This window comes from Dermacentor silvarum, chromosome 2, assembly GCF_013339745.2.
Source record: "Dermacentor silvarum isolate Dsil-2018 chromosome 2, BIME_Dsil_1.4, whole genome shotgun sequence".
In the NCBI taxonomy this organism is placed as follows: domain Eukaryota; kingdom Metazoa; phylum Arthropoda; class Arachnida; order Ixodida; family Ixodidae; genus Dermacentor; species Dermacentor silvarum.
Window position 1 is genome coordinate 143,531,990 of NC_051155.1, and position 23,789 is coordinate 143,555,778.

At 48.1% G+C, this 23,789-nt stretch overlaps 1 pseudogene; it reads right to left on the reverse strand.

Annotated features, from left to right (window-relative positions):
• Positions 1 to 1,236: 1,236 nt before the first annotated feature.
• The window catches only part of LOC119441125 (uncharacterized), an 84,988-nt pseudogene continuing 62,435 nt past the window's right edge, over positions 1,237 to 23,789 (reverse strand).

A 23,789-nucleotide genomic window follows, 5' to 3' on the forward strand; every position in this document is an offset into this window, starting at 1 on the left:
GAGCGACAGCGTTCCTGGCATGCCACAAACGCAGGCTGGTTAACCAAGGTTGGCACAATGCCAAGAACGCTGCTGCTTGTCGACGCCAAACGCGTTGGAGGCTAGCCGCTCGATATCAATCGGTTAGCTTGGTTATGTCTTGAGCTTTTCGCGGCCTAGTGCAAGCTTTCGCCTTTTATTTTCCTGGCTCAGCGTGCCGCGGAGAGGAGAGAGGATGATAAGTGGTTCTTGAGGGAAAGGGAAAGGTTGGCGCTATCTTCTGCAGCCCTTGAGGGAGCACGGCTCAGCGCCAATGGAGAGAGGCAGGGGTCGGCAAGGCAAGGAGCTAGCAAGGAGGAGACCGCGTGCGCATGCACGCCCTCTCCTCCTCCTTCTCCGGGTTGCCATGGCTATCACGGCTATGCACCACAAATTCCGGCTGGCTTACACAGCTTCGCCGTTAAAGAAGGCGAAAGATTGCACTAGGCTGCGCAAAGCTCAAGACACAGCGAAGCTGGTCTTGAGCGCCTCACGAGGGTTTCGAAGGGAATTCAGGGCGCAGGCTCTTTTCCTAGCGTATCACCCCTGAAGGAAGCCAAACGCCAGGCCAGGGTACGCTTGTACCCATTTGAACCAGTGGGTGCCCGGCGGCGGTGGGAATCGAACCCACAACCTCCCGCAGCCGAGGCGGGCGCTCTTCCACGAGGCCACGGCTGCGGTGGGTCAAAAGCCGAAGTGGGTCAAAAAGTCAAAAGTCATCCCCCAATATGGCCATGCGTAGGTCTGCAACGACAAATACCCAACGGAAGGTGCGTAGGAGACTGAAGTCGATGGTAAGAGAGCGCTGACCATATGTGTTGATAGCTGAGCTGTTGACTGCTTGAAGGGGCACAGTTTTCTGAGAGCGCTGCCGGTCTATATAGACGCCCGGCAGGAACGCGAGTGACCTCTGCAGCTGTGTCCACGAGAAATCGATGTCCGGCAATCCTGTCAGGGACGTAGGACAGGTGGCTTGTCGTACGGCAAGAGCCACTGGCTGCCATCAGTGGCTCTGCGGTATGTTTCCCGGCCAGCCGCAAGGGGAACGACACTGACGTGCGCTGGCACCGAAGTTGCTGTGGTACCAGCAGTATGCGCAGCGACAAGGGCTTGAACGGGAGCTACACCTAGGAGACAATCTGGAACGGGAATCGCAGTCTGGTCGATGAGAGTGGGATGATGGCCGTAGTGCATTAACAGTCTCGGCAAGGTCATCGATCAGTTGCTCAAGCCGAGACTGCCGGTCTTGTTGCGACAGCCGAACGGTAGATGCCGTCGCAACGGCACGAAGCGATCCGCCAGCTCCACCAGCTTGTCGAGAGACAGGTCGTCTGGTGCGGTAGCCAAGGCAATAACCACATTCTACAGCAGGCGCTGAAGAGACAGTTCTCGCAGCCGCGGGCTGTTTTCGTCCAGCCTACTTTCACCGAGAAGCCGCCGCATGCGACGTAGATGTTCCGATGGTCGTCGGTTGCCGAGCTCCTCTTCGTTGAGAAGCTGCTTAGGACGCCTCCGCACAGACACATAAGTGTGTTGCAGCACCACCGTTTTAAAGTGGTCATAGGGGGTGGTTTCGTGGGGCGCGTCCACAACGTCGTAGAACTCCGCAACCACCTCCGTTGCGAGTGCGGAGACAGCGTGGTATAACTTCGCTTGTTGCGTAGTAATGCGCCTAAGGGTGAATGTTGGCCTCCACGTGTGTAAACCAGGCTGCAAGATTTTGTGGCCAAAACGATGGCAGGAGAATCTGCACCGTGGCGATGCCCTCTGCGCCGATCGCCTGTCGGTCGTTCGTGGTCCTTTCTATGATGTGGTGCTCGCCTCGCGATCACGTCCGGGTCACCACATTATGGGGACCAAGGTTAGGTGCACTATAACAAAGCGTGAGTCGTCGAGTGAAAGAACAAAGAACCGTTCAGGCCGATGGCAGGAGCAGAAGAAGCTATATTTTATTTTGCTTCAATTTTTATAACCTCGCAGCACGACGAACGAGGCACATGCGCATGCACATGCACGTGAGCACGACACTAATAAAAGGCGGCTGATGAAGATGACGATGGCCGCTCCCAAACCCCGCCGCCCCCAGACCCCATCATGGACACAATAAGGTTTTATCCATATCTCTTCAATGAACGTCTTTGACGCCAACTAGGGTAGCAAGTACGTGCTACTGGAAATGTGCCGCTTCACAATGACGAGAAAGGTTGCTTAAATTTCTCCGACGCTGAACGGAATCGAACCCACGTCACAAGGGTTCCTCAAGGACAGCGCTCCGACGCATTAGCAGGCCGTGTTACAAATGCACTGTGTATGTGCCGCTTTTCAATCAACGACTTTCAAGCCAGTGCTTGAGCGAGCTACGCCATGAATGCATTAGGTATGTGCCGCTCTTCAACGAATCTCTCGCCAACTTGGATCATTGAGTATGTGCCACTCAGTGTGCGGCAAGCAGGGGAACAATTCTCAGCGTTCGCAGGCACCGGCACGCGGCGCTTCTCGTCTCGGATGCCACGCGGGGGACTTCTCGGCAGTGCCAATAGATGGCGCATCGCGTCCACAAAGAAGCGCGAGAGAGGCACGCGGTTTCCGCATGACGTGTGTCTCAGCTTTAGCAGGCACCAGCGCGCTGTGCATTTCAGACTCCACGCGCAGGCTTCGCAGCGGCGGCGCTAGATGACGCCAAGTGTTTAAAGGAAGCGTGAAAGAGGAGTCGCGCTGCAGTACACACTTCCTACGTAACTCGTGTCGACGGTGGCAATACGTTGTGTCGCTATTTTGATTCGATGCTAGCGCGTTATCGTCGACGGCCATCGGGAGATGGTTTCTACCACAATATTTGATTAACAGAGACATCTGTCATGAGCTACTGGTTGGCTGAACGTGATGTACGATGATGACCCTAACGAATATCAGTCTCAGGTTGTAGACATGCAAGCAAGCAAGCAAGCAAGCAAGCAAGCAAGCAAGCAAGCAAAAAATAAAATTCGTGAGAGACACTTTAGACTGCTTTGGTGCGGGAATGCGAAAGGTTTATAGTCGTTTTGGTGAAATGTTTTCGATTCATGTTTTCGACATGCATTAAGGTTCATCGCAGTAGACACAGCATCTATAAAATCCGAACAGCAAGTGACGCGCGGGAGGCAGCGCACTCATTTTATACACTCATGACATGGCGCCACCTCCTCCCCATTGGCTGCTCTGTCACGTGCCCAGTGACGCACGCACTAGCCCACAACTTAATCAGCCAGATGGCAGCGACTTCACGTGTGCAATGACGCACGCACTAGGCATACCTTTAGTCAGCCAGAATCCTGGAGCCGCCGTGAAGTCGGGAAAGCGTACTCGTCTCGCACCCCAGAGGCCCGTGTTCGATTCGCACACCTACTGAAATGTACCAAATTTTCTTTCAAAGCCATATTCAAAGCCACATCGCTCAAGTAAACGAAGACGTTGGTGAGTTTGTCGGCCTCATTCTACTTGTTGTGCGCGCTCACTCGTTCGTAGGAGCACAGCCAGTCCTCCACGTCGTGGTCTTCGGTGCCACTGAATGGAACAGGGTCGGGCTGCCTTGGTACGCCGAAACAGATGACAGCCGTGGGTGGCGTAGCTCCTTGTGGCACCATGTCGTCAGGCATAGCCGATGCAGAATGTAGAGTCCGGGTACGAAGTTCCAGGGTAACGAGTGAAACCAGCACCTCCACCAAATGCAAGCAGACGTTCAGGGCCTGATTTATATAAATAATCAGGCGACACGAAAACGGTCCAGTGAACGGCAAAGCAGAGCGAGCGCGAGCACCAACAGCACTCTTCGTCCTCATCTTTCCCTTGCATCCGTATTTGTCGCTACAACAGGGACATCCCTGATAAACCTGACGTCACTCTGAGCATTTTTGGCGTGTTTTTAGTCTTTGCACTGTCGGCCATTTTTGGTACCATCGCTTGGTCACGCCACCGCCGACGACACCGAATTTTCGCGTAATGGGGCACATAATGCTTTCGCATTAATAAAAAAAAATTGGCTAGGATGTATCAGGGACGCAACTAAAGAGATTCTGCGTCTTGTGCGTGACTAGGGTATACAAATTACGTAACCAAATACACAACTCGTTGTGATCAAGACGGATTTCAACCGCCTGAGGTACTCGGATGCATGCATTATCTACTCTGGCTGTTGTCACACACTCGGCGGCTTCTTGGCTGTACTCTGGGTGGTAGTGGTGAGTGATGATGTGCTGGTCTCGTCGTCTACCTCCATTGTAATCGCAGACTGGTGGCACTGGAGGCTGCCCAGCGCCGCACGAGCCCGCCGCACTCGCAAATGGTTGGGACTCTATAGCGCTTGCCTCAATCTCCTGCAATTGCGCTCCCTATGGAGGCGGACATGTTCCACTGTGGTTGAAGGGGCTAAACGAACATTTCCACCCCTGTATCTTGCTGCCCGAGTCTCTTGACCCCATTACCAGTCCCATACGGGTCGAACGCGGGGCGCCATAAACAAGCAACCTACAACTTCCTCAACAAGTTACACACTTATAAGTCTTATAACTTCTAACGAGCACCGGTTTCTGTTCAATGGACTATATCATGGCAGAGTGAGTTCTCTTAAACGCGACTGCTCCCACTCGGATCGACAAAAGTGCTGCCGAGCAACGCCTCTGTGAACTTCGCTGGCGAGGATAAATTTTGCTCCGATTGCCTCATGCGTGGCGCGATAACAATGCCATCTGCGCACGCGACGCATGAATCACCAAGTAATGGCTTCTTTCAGCGAAACAACCATATCAAAGTAAGGTGCGCGGGTGGTACGGTTGCAAAAAAATTGGTGACATTACTGTTACATGTTTCGTTACATGCGGTTTTAGCAAGCGACCCCGTATACTAACCGACTTGAAAGACTTTTCAGGTCACAATACTGGTTCTGATGCTCGGCGGCCAATACTAAAAGCTCTGCATAAACCTGTGAGCGAAAGGACTTACGACAACAAGGCCAAGTGCCTTTTCAACACGGTGTCAATGATGTACTTGTTCTTGCTCCTCTATTGCCGATTAAAGTAGACGTTGACAACCCGTTTAAGCAAGGCGCAAGCCTTGCTTAAACGGGTTGTTATCAAAGACACTATGCACCTTTATGCACCAATGAAAGACACTATGCACCTTTATGAAGCCTCTATGTTCGGTGCAGCAACGGCATTGCGGAGCCTTCTAGGTCGTACTCGACGAATTACGTCTGTTGCGTTCGAGATTTAGCTGCACACAATTGCGTATTTTGCTCCATTTTTGCTTATGTCACTTTTTTTGTATGGTTAGGCATATGGACAACATTGTGTTCCGAACAAGATGAGACACAGTAATGGGAACGTTAGGTATACATTCCTACCGCAATTATATATATATATATATATATATATATATATATGTAGCACGTTTTTTAACCGGTGTTGACATGTATTCGCTCTTCATGTAAATGTGTCGCTTCTTTTTTGAATATTTCGTCCAGCCTTGTCCGCACTAGCCTTCCAAGCATTATTGTAAGGCTCATAGTTAATAATAAAACTGCCTACCTAAGAGCACTATTGGTTCGCATGAGCAGGACATGCTCACCGTCGCCTATATTGAAATTCCCTAGAAACCCACAATTTTGAGGGGCTGAGGATTCGGATCTCATAGCCGAGAAGCGAACCGTCAGACTCCCAGTCAAGATGCGAGCGTGCTGTAGGCGAACTCACGAGATTCAAATTACGTAAAGCACCTGCCATATTGCAAGATTATTGCGGTACGCTCAAACGACGACCATCAACGCTCACACTACGAACCTTTGCCATTTGCATACAAACCGCAATTTCTCTTCTCCCTGAGGCACCGTAACGTGCGTAGAAAGTCAGGCCAGGACACTGACCGCCTTTAAAAAGCAAAAGAACGGTCAAGGGTTGCTGATATGCTAGGTCACAGCTTTATATTTTATTAGTGAAAAGGTGGCGATATGTTGATGAAAGGCGCGAGAAGTTTGAACTCCATGCAATATCTGGCATGTCATGCCATTTTTCTTCTTTTCACTGTTTATTCCCTGTTGAATTCGTACCTTGTTCATATTAGTTGCTGGCAACGTTCTGCCGCGGACAACTGGGAACTTTGACAGCACGCAACGGGCAGTCTTTGTACGCGTACGTTCGCTTAGATAATGTCAGCTGCACTTAAACTGCTTTTATTTTTATTTGCGTCATATCTTGTTTTAGATTTACACCATAGTCTTTGTAGCAAAGTCATTCGAATTTTATTGAATTGAATATATTTTTTATTGATGCCACCATGTGCGTTACTAAAGTAATGATCAAAAAAGGTGAAAACGTACGTGGCCTGTATGAGCCATGATTTGTAGCAGCGACGACTACTGCAGCTGCCTGTCTGAAGCCATGGAAACATAAAGAATGCTATCGATGTGTTCAAGAAAGAACGTCTGAATGCTACAATGCTTATTGTATAGTTCGTTTCCTGCGAACTAATAATCCAATACTTAAGGTGAGCTTTGACTTGGGGACGTGGCACTATGAGAGATAACGATGAATATACGTGTGGAAGGTCTAAGCCCCTTCCCAAGACCGTATTTTCACGGGCGTTGAATTTCGAGTAGATTTCGTTTTTCAATAAAACAGCTTTATTATTTGAACTTCACATAAAGACCCTAAGGCGGTCAAAGTTTCTGGAGCCCCACGCTACGGTGTGCCTCATAATCACATCGTGGTTTTGGTATACGTAAATTCCATAATTTTAGGAACAGTGAAAGCAATCGCAAATAGGTTTGAAATTATATGGCAACGAATTGTGCATTACCAGGGTCCTTCTATACATTCCTTCTAGTCACGAAACTTCCCGCAAAGTTTCATATAGGGACAGAAGATGGCACCCGAGGTGCTGGCGTAAGCAGAAGGGAATCAATTTGCCTCGCGAGCCGGCCGGGCTCCGTGATAGTGCAAATCTTTCATCAGGAAAAGGTGCATCTAAAACATTTATTTTGGCATGTTTGCAGAGCTATTAGTTTAGTTATTAAGTTACGTTAGTTGAGTTTGTTATTAGGTAGACTAGGTTTTAAGGTTAACTAGATTAGTTATTAGTTGCCTAATTAGTTCATTTGACTTTCTTAATAATTTACTTTATTCAGTTAGTCAAGTTCGGTATTAGTGAGTCTAGTTAGCTTAGTTCGTTGTTAGTTATGCAATTAGTGGAGCTAATTAGTTTAGTGTTTAATTATTATAGGTATACATTAGGTACTATAAGTTAAGCTAGTGAGGCACGTTAGTTGGGTGCCCTTGGCAACTGGACCGACACGCAGGTACACAACAAATGTTATGCATTATTAGTGTCCCGAAGCATGCTCCCACGATAGGTAGAGAAATGAAGCGCGCAAAAACTGAAACATGTGCAGCTAAAAAATTCGCAGTTTCGCCCGAAAGGCGAAGCGTCGATTGCGATAGCAAATTGGTAGACAGTTATACGAAGTAATAATATTAGCTTTATTGGCCGTGTAAACCCGCAAACATTCGCTTACTAACTAAATTAACAAGCACAGTGTCACGCGCGCACAAGTAAACATTAACACATCTCACTCGGTTACCGAGGTAACTTGCTGTCAAAACGCTGGAGTGAGAAGCACTGCAGCAGCAGCGCTTGACCTTCATACGACCTCTCGCTTCAACGCGAACTAAGCGTCGAAAGCACAGCGAATACGAAGCTACCAGCACTCGGGGCACTTTGTCCAGATCGCAGATCACTTTCAAGAAACGGCGCCCGCGTGGCCGCGCCTACGCAGCAGCCACCTGAGTAAAATTCCCCTCCCCCATCCCTCCCCTCCCCCCGGTACGTCGCGCACGACGCAAGACGGCGCGCTTCCTCCCAACTTTTCTCCCTTTCGCGCCCGAGACTGAGCCGCGATCGTCGGCAGAGCCTGGCAAGCTTTCACTCACACATACAGCATACGACGTGCGGCGACGATGTTATTGTGCTTGGACTTTACACGGAACGTCACGGCGACGGTGATGGCGAGGGAACAAATGTGCCTGAAGTGTCCATATTATTGCTATCGTAATAAAACAGCAACGCCTACGTTTTGCGTGTAATTACATAAAATTGCGACATGCAATTGCTGTGATGCCTGTTTCTAATGGTGGACTAGTCTCAAGGGTACCTTTTCAATTCTGAATTAGGCCACTGTTACAAATGCTGGTGAACCTAGAAACAAAACAGCAAATGGTTGTACTTGTTTCGCAATCGTTCGCGTTAAAATTTTTGGACATTGTGCAGATACGAGGCGGCGATTCGCACGTTGGGCAGACAATGCTCACCCGCGAGTAATGGCAGTATAGTAGACACTTGCTCAAAAGCTGGCACACATAACGCCTGTGGTGTTCATCCGGCGTTTGCTGCGATGCCCGTGCAGCGGTGCGTCCACTGCGGATGCTATATGAAACGCTCTCCTAGCATTACGCGGGAATTTCTTGACCGGAAGAAAATTATAGAAGGACGCTGGTATTGCTAATGAAAGATAATTACATTTGGGTGGATGATCTTGAGACACGCATCGTATCTGGACGACTAACGCGACCCGCAGCCATGAACTCAAGCGACGGCGGAACGCGACAGAGCGCCCAGACCCCCCGAACACAGCATCTAAACATTCAGCAGCTTCTCAGGTCACAAAGCATGCGTCTGGTAACAAACGCGGCCCACGGCTCGGTTGCGTGAGAGCAGGTGAGAAAGTCCGAGCACAAAAAATTGTCTGTGGCTTAACTCCGCTTATCGGCTGTGGCTTAACTCCCGAGTATCGCTTCCTCCGCTGGCAGATGAACTCTGCGTGATGTGAAAAAAGAAAGAAAGAATAAATGAAAGACTCTATTCAAAAGGAAATAAAAGGGAAGGGGTCATAGAGTCTCATGGGTGGGGCCCTCCGGCCAGGGCTCCACTGGCCTCCGCCGGCCAGTGGACCCCTGAACGGCAAAAATAAAGAGGTTGCAAACCTATAGTTATAATGAGCGAAATGTCTGTTTAGCTTGGTTTTGCAGACTATACACACAGTGTTTCATTATTGCATGCTTCCGCACTTGGTAAGATTATTTATAACGTGCTAATCTGGCCTCTATTTGCCCCGGTGTTTCAGCAGCCAACTTTGCCCTTGCTTGAAATTGCGCAGCCTGCCGTCTAGCTATATCTACTAGATGATTGGATTCAGCCTGTCCCTTGCGCTGAATCGTTCGCACAGACGTCCCAGCCGGCGCGACATCCACGGCGAGACTGAGCGACCAAGCGCCGGCGAAGCAGACGTTAAACCCTCGCCTAGTCACGTTGTACCACAGCAGCGTAGCTCCGAGCGAGCGCAGCTGCAACGCCTCTCCACAGCGGATCACGTGACGTGACGTCACACCTGCCACACTTGCGCTCCGGCGGATCAAGGTCATTGCGCCGCGATGAATGACTTCGCGAGACATGGCGTAGTAGAGCTTGCGCTTTGAAGTTGAAGGTGGAATGCCTCACAAGTGTTACATGCCAGATTGCGCTGGTGATTATCTTACCTGGAAAACTGCAAGTGTTTTCATTCCCAAAAAATGAGAGCACATGCAACCAATGAATCCGATTCATTCCTCGGAAATATTTTCTACAGACATCGTAAACCAAGGTCAGACTTACCGTCCATTAGCGCTAAATTTCGCCACTCATGTTATTCCTTTTCACTTCGGTGTTAAGAGCAATCATCGTTATGGTTATTTACGAAACAAAAATATTTACGCGGGAATGAGCGTCACGCGCATAGGAATTCATCCGGCGCTTCATCCGATGGGCGTCGGATGAAGAAGCGCCAGAGGCATCTTGCGCTTATTATCAATTCTACGCGACCCGATGCTTCTACTTTGATGCACTGAAAAAAGCATGCGAATACTGCGAACAGTCCAGAAAATAAATGATGAGGAAAAGCCTGAAGAAAGCCTTCAAAAATGCCACTCGACTAGGCAGCGTCGCGTTTCAGAGCATAACATTGCTACTTACCCATAGCGACGATAAAATTTGGAGGACGCTTAAGCTTCGCTTTTAAGAGGGGAACGCGATAGCATTCAAAGATGTCTGACTGCTTCTCACGCTTCCCGACAACTGTAGCTTAAGCAAACGTAATGCTTACCGGAAAACACTGGCGGCGAACGCCATGCACGAAGGCGAGCTTTCTGGTAGAAACGCGGCCTCTTGCGTGGGGCCATCCCGGAGATATTGCACAGCCGCGTCAAAAAAAAAAAAAAAAAAGATCTTTAAGGTTTCCGTTTTTGTTTCGTACTTTTAATATTTCAGTCTGAGAAGATTTAACGTAAAAGGAATGCTCTGTGGGTGTTTTGTTTCATGACATTTGTTTGTGGATTGTCATTCTCAAAATTTCGTAGCACAGCTTTGCCAAGAATGCAAAACAAGGTATGAGCAACATTAATGATAGAATGGTGTGGCAATATAACCCGCATATACCGCATGTTATATATGAAGGCGTGGCATATACATGTACCTAAATATATTCGGAGGTCCTGCGTGGTTGGGGATGATTTTCTCCGCCACCCGCCAACGCCGGATTTTCTGCGACACAGGGCCCGTAACGCTATCGCGTTAATAATTCTTACTCGTAGTAACTTGCTGCTCAGTTACATCTCACGTTCTGCTTTTGCGCAGGTATGCGTTATGCATTTTGCCGCTTTGTTTTTGCAGCAGAAAACAGCTTGCACTGATCCGTGGACAGGAAGAATTATGGAAGTGGAGTTGCCCGCGCCCCGCTTGCAATGCGATGCTGTACCGACATAGTTCCTTGGGTGCCTATCGTACTTTTCTAAGCCAGAAAAAGGTTGTCGCAGTTTCACCTGAAAGGTGAAGCATCAATTGCGATAGCAAATTTGAAGAGAGCTATACAGAGTAATTATAGCAGCTTTTTCAGCTGTATAAACTTGGACATGCAGCAGCACCGGCAACACGCAGAACTGTTGTCGACGCCGTCGGCGTTTTGCCCGCGTTCGCTCAAAATGCGTGCGGCGTTGGTGACTGTTGCTGGAGCCTCCGATATAAACAACACGCAGAACTGTTGTCGACGCCATCGGCGTTTTGCCCGCGTTAGCTCAAAATGCGTGCGGCGTTGGTGACTGTTGCCGGAGCCTCTGATATAAATAGGCACTTGGTGCCGCAGCTAAACGTCGCCTCCCTTCCCTCCCCCTCCCCCACGGACTCTCGCGCGTCTGAAGAAGGCGCGTTTGCTCTACATATATGGTGATTGTAAAGGAGAAAAGAGACGCCTACTTCTGCAGCCCTTAAGCGAGCACGGCGCAGAACGCGCGTTTGTTCTCCGCCGTGCGTTCACTCCCCGTGAAAGACGCGCCCCTCGCGCCCTTTCACTCGCACATACAGCGTTCGGCGCGCGGCGACGATTTCATCTCCAAATGAAGTCATACGGAACCTCACGGCGACGGCGACGGCGACGGCGACGGCGACGCCGACGGCAGAAATCTGCTTTTGAGTGTCCATATAATTGCTATCGCAATAATAAAGCCAACGCGAAGCTCCTGAAGTAAAAAGAAGCCAGGAAGATTCTTCACAACTGGCTCGGGTGCTGGAGGAATCTATGACAACCAACGAAGCGCCTCAGAAGGTGCGGTTCTCAGCGCTTCATGGGAATCGTCGCCTCCAAACAACGTCGCTGCCCGAAGTGTGAGCGGTCGTTCAGAAGACGTACAGTACACTGTGTTTCTGAACATTCGTGAGGACTGCGCATCATGTCTGAAAGCATCTTTGCCAATTTTGGATGCCCTTTCTCACCATGCTTGCTATTATGGAGCCCAGATTAGCAGAGTAGGTTAGGTGACACTGTTTTGCTAAACTGTATCCGTGACAGACAGACAGACAATGAACTTTTATTGAGGTCCTGAGGGACTAGCCGGCGGAGACCCGCTGGGGCCCCCGGCTCGCCGCTGGCTGCTCCCATGTCGGAATCGGGAGGCCAAGCCTCTCCGCTCTTTCATGGGCCCTCTGGACGGCCATGGACTGGAGCTTGAGTTCCGTACTTGAGATGGCCTCGTCCCAGTCCTGTCCGCTGGTGAGTGACGTATCCCGTAACGCAGGACACTGCCAGAGCATATGTGCTAGAGTGTATCCGTGATATGAATTTTTACTCGATGTATTAAAAACTTTACATGCTGTCTGGTCGACCACAAAGCTCTTCTCGCCTTGTTGATGTCGTTTTACTTCTTGTCCAAAGGGTACCAAACTGTCTTGATGAGCCTAAAAACAGCGAGCATAGTTTTTGAAAGAGCAGTTACTGCTCGTAGGGAAACAGCGCGTTCAGTACAGCTCACCTGTCATCGTACTTGCATGCATCTTGCACACAATATCACCGCACGCCAATAACTTACTGCGAAGGAACAATGCACTTACCTTGCCTCATCCCAGTACAATATAAAGTGTGTGCGCGTCTTTCAAAAGGTCCCCAGAAAGTGAACGCGCAGAGAGGAACTTTCTCGGTTATGTTGCACAAAGATACAAGCAACTAGGTGCTCATTAGCATTGTGTAACCATAATGCTCGATGAAACAAACATCAAGCCTAGCTTTGATTATAAGGGTTGGAGCATATGTGGTACAGTGCTGCTGACTACAGTGAAGCAGTAACATCAGCTCATATGTTCGTGATACAAAGCCAGCTAAGCGCATTTTCAGAAGTTGCGCACATTCTTCTTGTACATACCCTTACTGGCGATTAGCTCCATGCTGTGCCAAAGAAATTTATTTTGCAACTAGAACACATTGGGTACAACGTCCCGTACAACGTTGGGTGCGACCATTATCTCATCTAAAGGCAGTGATGTAGTTTTACAAGCAATATAAACTCAGTGTCACTTACTCAAATCGCACTAATCGAACCCTGATACATCGAATCTGACGGGAACCACAAAAATGTTCGATATATAGGTAATTTGATATATAAAATAATTGGCCCTTAGGCCAATGGCGGCTTACCGATTGGTACGTCTGAGGGCCGCTAAGTTACTGCACGCAACTCGGAGGAGGAAGTGGAACAACTTTATTAAAAAAAGTTGCAGTTTCGAGCATCGATTGCGATAGCAAATTAGTAGACAGCTATACGAAGTAAGTATAGTAGTTTTATTGGCCGTATGAAGTTGTAAATATTCGCTTACTAATTAAATAAACAATCACGGTGTCACGCGCGCACAGGTAAACATGAACACATCTCGCTCGATGACCGCGAGAGCTCGTCAAAACACTAGAGTGAGATAGCCCGCCAGCGGCAGCGAGAAAATTGACCTTCGCGCTGGCTCTCGCTTCAACGCGAACTAAACGGCGAAAGCCCAGCGCATACGAAGGTACCGGCACTCGGCGAGTGCGCTTTGGCCCATCGCAGATCGCTTTGAAGATGAGGCTCCCGCGGGCGCACACTACGGCCGCGTCGCAGATCGTTTTCAAGATAGGTCCATGAGCAGCAGCCGCGTAAGCAGAACGCACCCCCCCCCCCTCCTTCCCGACTCCGTCGCCTCTTCTCCGTGCCTCGCGCGTGAACGAAGAACGCGTGCGCTTCCGGCCGCCTTCTTCTCTCGCGTGCGCAAGATAAAGCTGCGGTTACCGGCTCAACCGCGCACGCTTTCACTCGCACACACAACGCACGTCGGGCGGCGTAGATTTTATCGCCGTTGTACTTTATACGGAACATCACGGCGACGGCGATGACGATGGCGACGTCAAAAATGTGCTTGGAGTGTCCATATAATTGCTATCGCAATAAAACACCAGTCAATGAACGTCAGGAGAGAAATTCATCTCCGCCGTCGCCCCTAGCCGTCGGCCGTAATACCTTGAGACACAGCAGCAGCAAGGGCTTGACCGATGATGTCCTGCTGGACGTTGGGGTCTGGACTGTAGAGCAAAGCCTTTCAGGATTCTAGGGTGCGCGAGCTATCATACTTAGACGGACATGTCCACACCATGTGAACCAGATTTTCTGCCTCATCACAGCCTTTACACTTTGACCTGAATGCTCCTGGATGCCACTTGCTGTAGAGTACGGGGTTTCGAAAAACCCCCGTCTGTAATTTCCTCCACATAACCTCCTTTTTCGTACGCGGCGTTCTGTCCGCTCCTGGGTAAATTTGTTGATTTAGTCTGTAGTGTACTATGATTTCCTGGTATGCGCGCATATCCTCTCTTCTGATTATAGTTTCGGTGATTGGGGATGTTCTGGGGGTCGACCAGTAAGTGAGAGCTCGGGCGACCGAATGAGCGTCCTCGTTCCGTCTAAGTCCCTGGTGAGCTGGTGCTGAAACGAGCAGAACCAGCTGTCTGGGTACTCCTTCCCTGTTTAATATATGAATAGCAGTCTCACGGTCACCCTCCCCAATTCGTAATTTCTCACAGCGTTTTTGGAATCGCTGTGAGCAACCACACTATGTATCTGTAAAAAATAATAAAAAAATGCGGGGTATCACTTTCAACTTCATTGTAAAGTCCACCTTGATTCTTTTCTTTACACTTTCAGCAGCCATCGCTTGCGGAAAATTAACTCACGCATACGCACTCAACCCACACTTTGACGGCACGAAAATCGGAAAGAAGGAAGCTGACTTTCGAGGCAGCACGCGGGCTAGACGATCAGCTCGGCGGGGCGCCACTGACTGCACACACGACCCACACGGCTCAACTGACTACACATTCTCCTCTCCACCTCCAGGTGCCAGAAGACTTCAATGTGCACAAAGAAGTGTACTCTGAGGTATTCGACGTGGGATCGCGTTTGATATATCAAATGTGCTGGTGAACGAGCGTTCTATATACGCGTGCTTCAGCCCCATGCATTTGCACGGGATTTTCAAAAAGATTTTACAGCTGTTCGATATACACAATAATTCGTTACAAGTGGGTTCGATATATCCGGGTTCGACTGTAGTTACAGACCCCTTTTTTATGTAGTGGATTCTGTGCATTTGATAAGTACGTGCGCACGTAAAAAGTACGCACGTAACAGCTGTTTCAATCAGAAAAACTTTGGTACGTGCCTCTGCGACCCCACTTTGATCTTTTGGATAACTCTGTTCACCCTGAGATGATCAAGACTGCCTCGTTCAAGGACATGCGAGAGCAGCCCAAGGAAGATGCCTCAGAGCTTTTAAAGTCAGGGTATGGCCTAACATCAAAGACGCTAAATCCCACTGACTTGGAGAGCCAAATTGTGAAACTTGCCTTGCAAAATTTTAGCCATTACGTAGCAGAGGCCCTTGAAGCTCGGAATACTGCGACTTTCTCCATCACTCAGAAGCGACATCAAATTTTATCAAGATCATAGTACGGCGGTGGAGCGTCGTGAATGTGAAACTTCCCCGCAAGGGCATGAAGCATCGAAACTTATGTGAGGTGCCTATCTCCCGACTAGAAGCCGACCCGAAAATAAGTTTCTCTCTTCATTCATCACGTAGCTGGACGCTTGAGAATTCGATAAGCACGATACCAGTGTTCTGACAAAGGAAACACTGATTGCCCTGTGGCTTTCGTCAGACTCTTAGAGTTTTCTAAGTACTACATGACAACTACGCCACAAGCATGTCCAGTACTACATGACTAAACTACGGCACAAGCACATCCTTCTTGGAAAGGTTCAGATTGATTTACTGGAAAGTCGTTTTGGGCAGTACAGGCAGATGGCAGGCGGTCAATATCACATTCCTGTGCGCCAGCTCTACGAGACCGAGAGTAGAATTAGTCTTCAGAACACTTTTCCTTTAATAAGTCCAGAAGACATGACATGCGTTGACGACACAGGCGCCTCTCCTCCTCTGGCTCCTCGGGCAGCTTCTCCTCTGCCAACAACTTAAGTTCTCCTTCGCAGTTTGCCCGGTGGTGCCCGTCGCCCGCACCGTCTCTTATCTCCACACGGCTCTGGTTTCCGTTGAAGCGATAGACCGCGCGAACCTGCGCTTGCTGCCAGCGTTTTGACAGTCGTTGGCTGCGGTCATTCAGTGTGATCTATTCATGTTTGCTTGTGTGCGCTGACACCACGATTGTTCATTCAGTTAGTAAGCCAATGTGTCCAAGTTTATGCAGCCGATAAAACTGTCCCTACTCCGAATAGCTCTTTATTAATTTGCTATCGCAATCGATGCTTCGCCTTTCGGGCGAAACAGCGACATTTTTTTTTGTTTCAGTGGGCTTCACCGCAACACAGAACGGGGGAAAGCCAGCTTACAAAGACCAAGCTTACACCGATATCCTTAAAGTCGGCTTCACTTTTAAATAGAAATGCATTGCTGGGAAGACGTTTTTCCAGGGGCAATATAAGTCGTCTTATAATAAAATGCGAAGGCCCTAGGATCTTTTTATATTATTTATTAATTGTTTTCTATTGCCCCGACGCGCGCGCCTGTCCAAAACGCATTAGGCCGGCGAAGTCCAAATTTGAGCCTGCCGAGGATGCGAGCGCCATCTGGATAGGATTTTCGCAAGTAATTTACCCGAGCGCGCCGTGTTGTTATGGCAGAAATGCTGGAAAAGGGGTTTGTGTTTGAGTTTCCTCGTAGCAGAATAATATTTTCTCGTACATTCAAATTCACAGTGACGAGTGTCACTGTGAGAAATTCAATTTTTGTTCACAAAAACCTTGCACCATGTGGAGGGCCTGCGCGGTCTGAGTGGTTTGGAATGATTTACTCCACGACGGACGCCGACGTCCACGCCGACGCCGGATTTTCTGCGACACGGGGCCTATAACGCTGTCGCGTTAAAAGGTTGGTGACGGCCCCGGCACAACAGTATCGTTTGGCCATTGTCGTTTTGACATTTCGGTACGTGCTTGTCATTGTATTTATTTCACGTTGAGATCGTCTTGCTGCATACAGATAATGCATCCTGTAATCCACAAAGACTCTCACCGATGCTTACATTATGTGCCCTGTATATATCATTTGCTCTATATACAGGCGCCTTTCTGCCACCTAATGTGTAGCTGAGGCTGTTCACATTTGCAAGCAACCATTAACCAATTAAGCCGAGCAAATATGGAGCACTTTCTACTGGCTCGTATAGAAAAATGTCAAGATGTCACATTGTAACTTTCATGTCTCACAGTTACAGTGACATATTAGGCACACAATATAGGACGCAAGGAACGCGCTAGTACATGTGAGTAATGCTTCGCGTTCATGTTACTGCATGCAGATGGCAGTGAGTTGATTTAATGCACGCAAATGACAGTGGCGGCGCCGGTCGGCCGCTGGCCTGTCATGTCAGCCGTTCAGCCACGTCACGGCCGGAAAGGCGGTTCAATGAGGAGCTGACCTAAACCACCCAAAATAGAACAGCCCGCATATAACAAGTCGTCGTGTAAGGCACGATAACCATTTGTACTACCGCTACAAATGAGCCGGTCACCAGCTTCTTACTTTGTCGAATGCCGCAGCAAAAGAGCAAACGTAAACTAAATATCCTCACCGCGACAAATACAAGCCGTTAAGTTCATCATTCTTTTAATCAACTGAACTGATTTCTGTACTCTTTCTAACCATCTTAAAGCGAATACTTTTCTTTGGCTCTGTAACCTGTTTTGTAGCGAGAGCTACACTGGCCGCTTTCTCGCCGTTTCACTGGGGCCAGTGGCAGCACCGAGAGCGGAGCCATTGCCTAGCAACCGCCGCAGCTAGAAGCGCCACTCGCCGCGCCATCTGGCGTCGTCTGCTCGAGTTACCACGGCGCGGCGACGCGCCGCCGCCGCCTCCGCAGTTGTGTTGCAAGCGTTCGCCGCTTGCATCTGGCATGACGTCTGAGGAGGAGCCGGTGAAACCGCGTTGCAACAGAGGAGGAGCAGGCGTTGCATCGCATATATAGAAGGCGCGGCTCGGTGAGATTCGTCGGCAGATATGGAAAGTGAGTAGGAGAGACTGAAAGAAGCCAGGCTTCGTCGTCGGAACTAAACCAAGAGGAGGCAGCGAGCCGCACGAGCCGCTAGCCTCGAGAAGCGTCGTAAATACGAAGCGGCCAGGCGAATGGATTCAGATGAGGATAGCTCCCGAAGCGTGTTCAAGTCACTGGACGGCAACCCCTTATCCTCCCGCCTCACCGACCATCGCACCGTCTTTGTAGCAATTGAGAAACAACAAGATGAAGACTTTCAAATAAATGCAGTACATTTTAAAAATGTCTAGTGTTTAATGTAATCATAACTTAACGAGAGGTAACAACCAAACCTAAACACTTAGATGTACGAAGGTAAACGATAAAGATGCAACCGTAGACAGAACCAAGCGAAACAATAAGATTAACCGTACCTCTCGCACGCACACCCAGGCACAACTGAGTAAAGCCACAGCCAATTTTTTGTGCTCGGACTTTCTCACCTGCTCACAAGCAACCGAGCTTTAGGGCGCATTTGTTGCCAGACGCATGCTTTGTGACCTGAGAAGCTGCTGAAGGTCGCCGCGCGCCCGCCGCGCATGCGCCGCCATCAACACCGCACGACAACGACGGTGGCGACTGCGGCGGTGACGGCATGAATGCGCCTCGAGCGTTCGTATGACTGCTATCGTAATAAAAGCATTGCGTACTACGGTGACATCACGCAAGACAGCTTTTGCTTCAGTGTCCGCAAGTGCATTGCCTTCCAGACCACAGTGCTCAAGTAAGCACTGGAATTTAATTTCGTGGCCCTTTTGTTTCAGAATGTCCATAAGTTCTGCGATATGAAGGACCAAAATGTAATGAGGGCCTTTTCTTAGAGCGCATGAAATGGTTTGAGACACAGGCTTAGCCGCAGCGCACTGCCCACACACGATGCACTTGGTCGCTAACGAATCTGACTGCCTCATCATAGCTACTTAGTTCGGCAGCAGCTGACGTACCTTTCATGTGCAGCTTGAACGACCATTTAGTAAATATAAAAGGTATAGCTGCGGAATGATGAAAGCTGTTGCTGCGGCAGATGATGTAACTGAGCCGTGATTGTTAGATATGACGTTGTCGACACGTCGCTCAGGCCTCACTGAGCGAAATGAAAAATTCGGCATGGTGCTTTCGGAGCAAGAACAGAGTCCCACGTCTACTCCTCCACTGTAAAAAAGACAACCTAATATGAAAACAATATAGAATTACGCTAATAAAAGCAGTGTTTCACAAGCACTAGCTACGTTCGAGAGACTCGTGCTTCAATAACATTACCACTTGTCGAGGTGGGATTCACAGTGAAATATTCACAGTGATTAGTGACCTTTAAATTGAAGCAATTGGTACTTCCTGCTTGGTGCATTATGGTACATTAGGACTTCAGGCAGCGATATTTTTTTCTATATGTTGTGGCAAATAATGTGCAAGGAGATGAGTTACGACATAAACACTACGCTGTAATATCTATGCGGATTACTAAGTGTTACAACGCATGTCCACATATATGCTGCCGTATAGAATATCACTTTTTTAAAGGCAAGAGAGCGAAATACAGGGACGTAGAATGTTACATTGCGGAAAGGTCATCACGAGAAAATTAAACAGAGAAAGTCCAGCGGACACGCTCTTTCACTTAAAAACAATGGTCTCTTTCTTGCACTGTAAACGAGGCCTAATAAATTCTAACTAACCAAATGACAAGTCGTTACGACGACGTGGTCACTTATCCTCGTATGTTCATCTTTTTTTTTCTTCTTTTTTTTCAGAATGTCGACCTTCTGGAGCGCTTTAGTTGATGGCTGAGGCAAACTGTATGCATGAAGCGCTAAAAGAATAAAAAACGAAAAACAAACAAAAAAAAAACGTTCGTGAGATTCTCGTTAAGACTCGGAAAGGAGAATTACTTTTAAGACGACGAGGGCGAACACGGTGTCGTTAAAGGTTTCACAGCGAAGCAGTAATAAGCTCGGCGGAGGTGATAATGGACGCCGGAGACGAGAAGGGGGTCAGGTTACGAAAAAGTGCCCATTTCGAGAGCAACAATCAGTTCCATCTACGGTGTCGTTCCCACACACTGCTTCCTTGAAAAAGAAAGAGCCCATCCAGGTCAAATCTCCCGCCTGATGCAGAGATGACCAAACAGAGCGAGCAGTACACGTGGGATGTTATCGACGAAGAGCAATGAAAAGCGGATTACGCGTTGGTTCTTGAACTTCCGTAAAACGGGCTCAATTATAAAGCGGCAATTATCACGGACGCTTCTGTCGCTAATTTGGCACAGACTTCGGATGGTGGAAGCGCTGATACGAGGGACCCGTTTGGGTACTCAAGCGAACTTGTGATTTGCTTGACGTCCTCGCTAGAAGCGTTTCCTTTTTTTTAAATGGAGATGGCGAGTGTTGATTATATAACGATTTATGATAGGTGTTCTTGATAAGTGGCCAATTGTGTTGATTATATTTGATAAGTTAAATAAAATATTGCTGGCTCTTCCGTAATCAAGAGTAGATGTATGCATGAAATGGCTACCGGTAAAGGAGACTGGTGCCGCGACGCAGGCCTGAAAGCTTACTGAGCCAGAATGAACCTGTTTTGAAGTGAACCTCGTTGTAAGTCTCGTCTCGGCCAAACAACAACCCGCGGCGCGCCGGACGGTGCCGGCTTGATCACGCAGCGTGGCGCCATCTCTCGAAGGGGGCGGCGGAAAATGCGCACCGCGGAACTCACGGATCACTGGCTGCTATTGGTAGCTGCGGTCGGCTACGTAGGATAGATACCGCGGCCACCGCGGGGTGCCGCTACGAGTCCCCTGGCTAAGCGCACTGCGGCTCGCTGAGGACAAGCGCGTTTGGCTTACGTTTGGCGCGTCGTAGGCACCGAAATCGCAAGTCGTGGTGTCAACGTTAACATCCAATATGAAATCTGAAGTACGCACCACGGTTACATTTAGAAGGCGGAGCGTTATAGCCACGCCCCACTCGGCCGTAGAATTCGAAGTGCAAGACGTTAAAGAAGGAACGGGAGCACAGCGGAGGCCGTGTTTGATTGCCAATAACTCCGCTTTTCCTGAACGCACTGAAGTACTTTTCGCGGCAAAGTATTTTAAGATAGCCTATTTTCTCCACTTCGATAAAAAAATTTGCAGTTCCGCCCGAAAGGCGAAGCATCAATTGCGATAGCAAAATTAGTAGAGAGCTATACGGAGTAGGGATAGCAGTTTTAATGGCTGCACAAATTTGGACACATTCGCTTACTAGATAAATGGTGTCATCGCGCACAAGCAAACATGAATATGTCACACTCGATGACCGCAGACGACCACTGTCTAAACGCTGACGTGAGTATAAGCGCGGCAGCAGCAGCGAGCGAAGGTTCGTGCGGTCTAACGCTTCAACGGAAAGTGAGCGGCGAAAGCACAGCACATACAAAGGTAAGAGCCGTGTGGAGATTGCTTTCAAGATGCGGTGCGCGCTACAGCCCGCAGCTGCGTCAAGTACAAGTACGCAGTTGCTGGCAGCGTAAAAGTCGCACCCCCCTATCCCGTGCTGCCGTCCCACTTTCGTAATTTCGCGTGGGAGATTAAGTCGCCAATTACCCTTGTGCCCGATAGCAAGATCCGTATTTAGTGCCGCAGCTAAACGTGTAAACAGCTCCCGTCTATCCCTCCCATATCCCCACGGCCCTTGTCACGACTGAAGGCGTCGCGTTTGCTCTCCGCCGTGGGTTCGCTCTCCGTTAAAGCACGCGCCCCCCGCCACCTTCCACTCGCACATACGGCGCGCGGCGAAGATTTTATCGCCCTTGCCCTTTAGACCGAACATCACGGCAACGTCGAAGGCAGAAATCCACTTGGAGGGTCCATATAATTGCCATCGCAATAATACTGCAATGTGCTTTGCTAAAACTTTGTAGAACTTATCTGACGCAACAAATAATAATTTACTTTGCTCGCGAGGACGTTGCTTGTGAAGACCACTTTTCCTCGTTCATGCCGTGAACAATATACATGTACATGTGCCCTGAACAATAAACATTATGCATACATAAATGTTTGTAAGATCCCGAGTATCACCAAACAAGGTCCACCGCTATAGCAACAAGTAATCGCAATTACAGCCAGCACTGTTCAAGGTGTGAACGCCAAGCTGAGCATGTTTTTTATGTTTTCTATTGATGCTCCTGAACTTATGTATAGCCGCTGCATTGCAACCTGACCCTCACTTCTAAGGCCTTCCAACATTAAAAATCTCTCACAAGAATTAAGTGACTTCTCATGACAGATTGTATTTTTTTTTCTTTTTATTGCAGTTCGTGCGACTAGAAGCGCTCAAAAGCTTTATAGGGTGGTTCTTATGGTTGTTTAACTTAATATAAAAAACTCACAAAGTTTACGTTTTGAGGATATGTGGGGAACGTAAAAGAGATATTCAGACAAATTGTGAAATGTGCGTGTTTATCAGTGGTTAAATAAAAATGCTGAGACCTCGTTGTCGGTCCGTACAGAGGCTTTCTCTGAAACTCACGTTTCCCTGGGAGGATAAACATTTGCACAGATTTCATATTTAGAGAAAATGTGGCGACTCTATGGTTGACACTTAACAAAAAATGTTGATTTCTGTCGATCAAGCATGGGTTTGGAGAATAATTACTGAATACTCGTTTTCTCTCACCACACTCTCTCTCAGCGCACTATTTATTGTTTGTTATAATAGGAAACATTGTGTGAATGGCGAAGTGTAAGTTATTTACACTCATGTAAGTTATTTACACTCATTGTGGAAAATTGCTTATTCAAGCTTTCCCGATAATAATACTGCCATCATCCGGAATTTTTTCCAGAATCCTAAAACAATAGTATAAGACACAATTCGAATTTTGTTAGAAAAAAGGACGTTAGGTAAATGCGTGGTGCGACGATCACATCTCTCGATTAATTAGAACTGTCACAAGTAATTACGTAACCGTTGCTTTTTCTTTATTTTTATGCGTTATACGAGGTTGGTAGTTGGTTTCCGTGGTGTGCAATCGGAGAACTAAATAAGGCATTTCGTTTATATTTAAAGAGAACGAGGGCCACGTTATGGCTAACGTGTACACAAAATTCGAAGGTGTGGGTTAATTGTGTCTTTTGCAATAAATTACATTCGCATGTGCTCCGGGCCACAGTTTTTGTATTTTAAGAGTATCGTAAAGTTTATCCCGCTTCCCTGGAATAACTACAAATACCACAGACATCAAATTTAGCGAACATTGCGGAAATGCACGGCAAATTTAGTTGCAAGTTTAAATGCGTGTGCATCAAGCCAGCCTTAGTAAGAAATTCATTTAGCATGTGCTTGAAACTGTTATATAGCCATTTGATTCTGTCTTTATCAGTGTTCCAAGGAAACTCTACAGTACACCATGTTTATATTTTTTGAAAATATATGTCACATTATATATTATGTGTAGGCAAAGAGCAAAGTGTATGGGAAATAGGAGGAATTTGAAATTAATTAAGTTTTCAAGCAATACGGAGTGTTATGAGTGGTTTCTATCACCGGCGCGGAATTTATCCCAGGGCTCTGGCAGAACTGCAAGTGCCACCAAGATCAAATTTAATGTAACTGGAAAGAACGCTACGGAAAATGTGTGTGCGAAGTAAATGAATGTGTATTAAATACAACCTTTGCAAAACATTTCTTAATCAAGTGTTCGACATCTCATGCGGCAATGATGCTTCCCAATGTCGCGGGAGAATAATACGTGACACGAAATTTATATTTCGTGGAAATGAGACATCTTCAGTGCAATGCGTGGCGAAGTGGTCAATTAGAAGCACTGTAAATATTTGCAG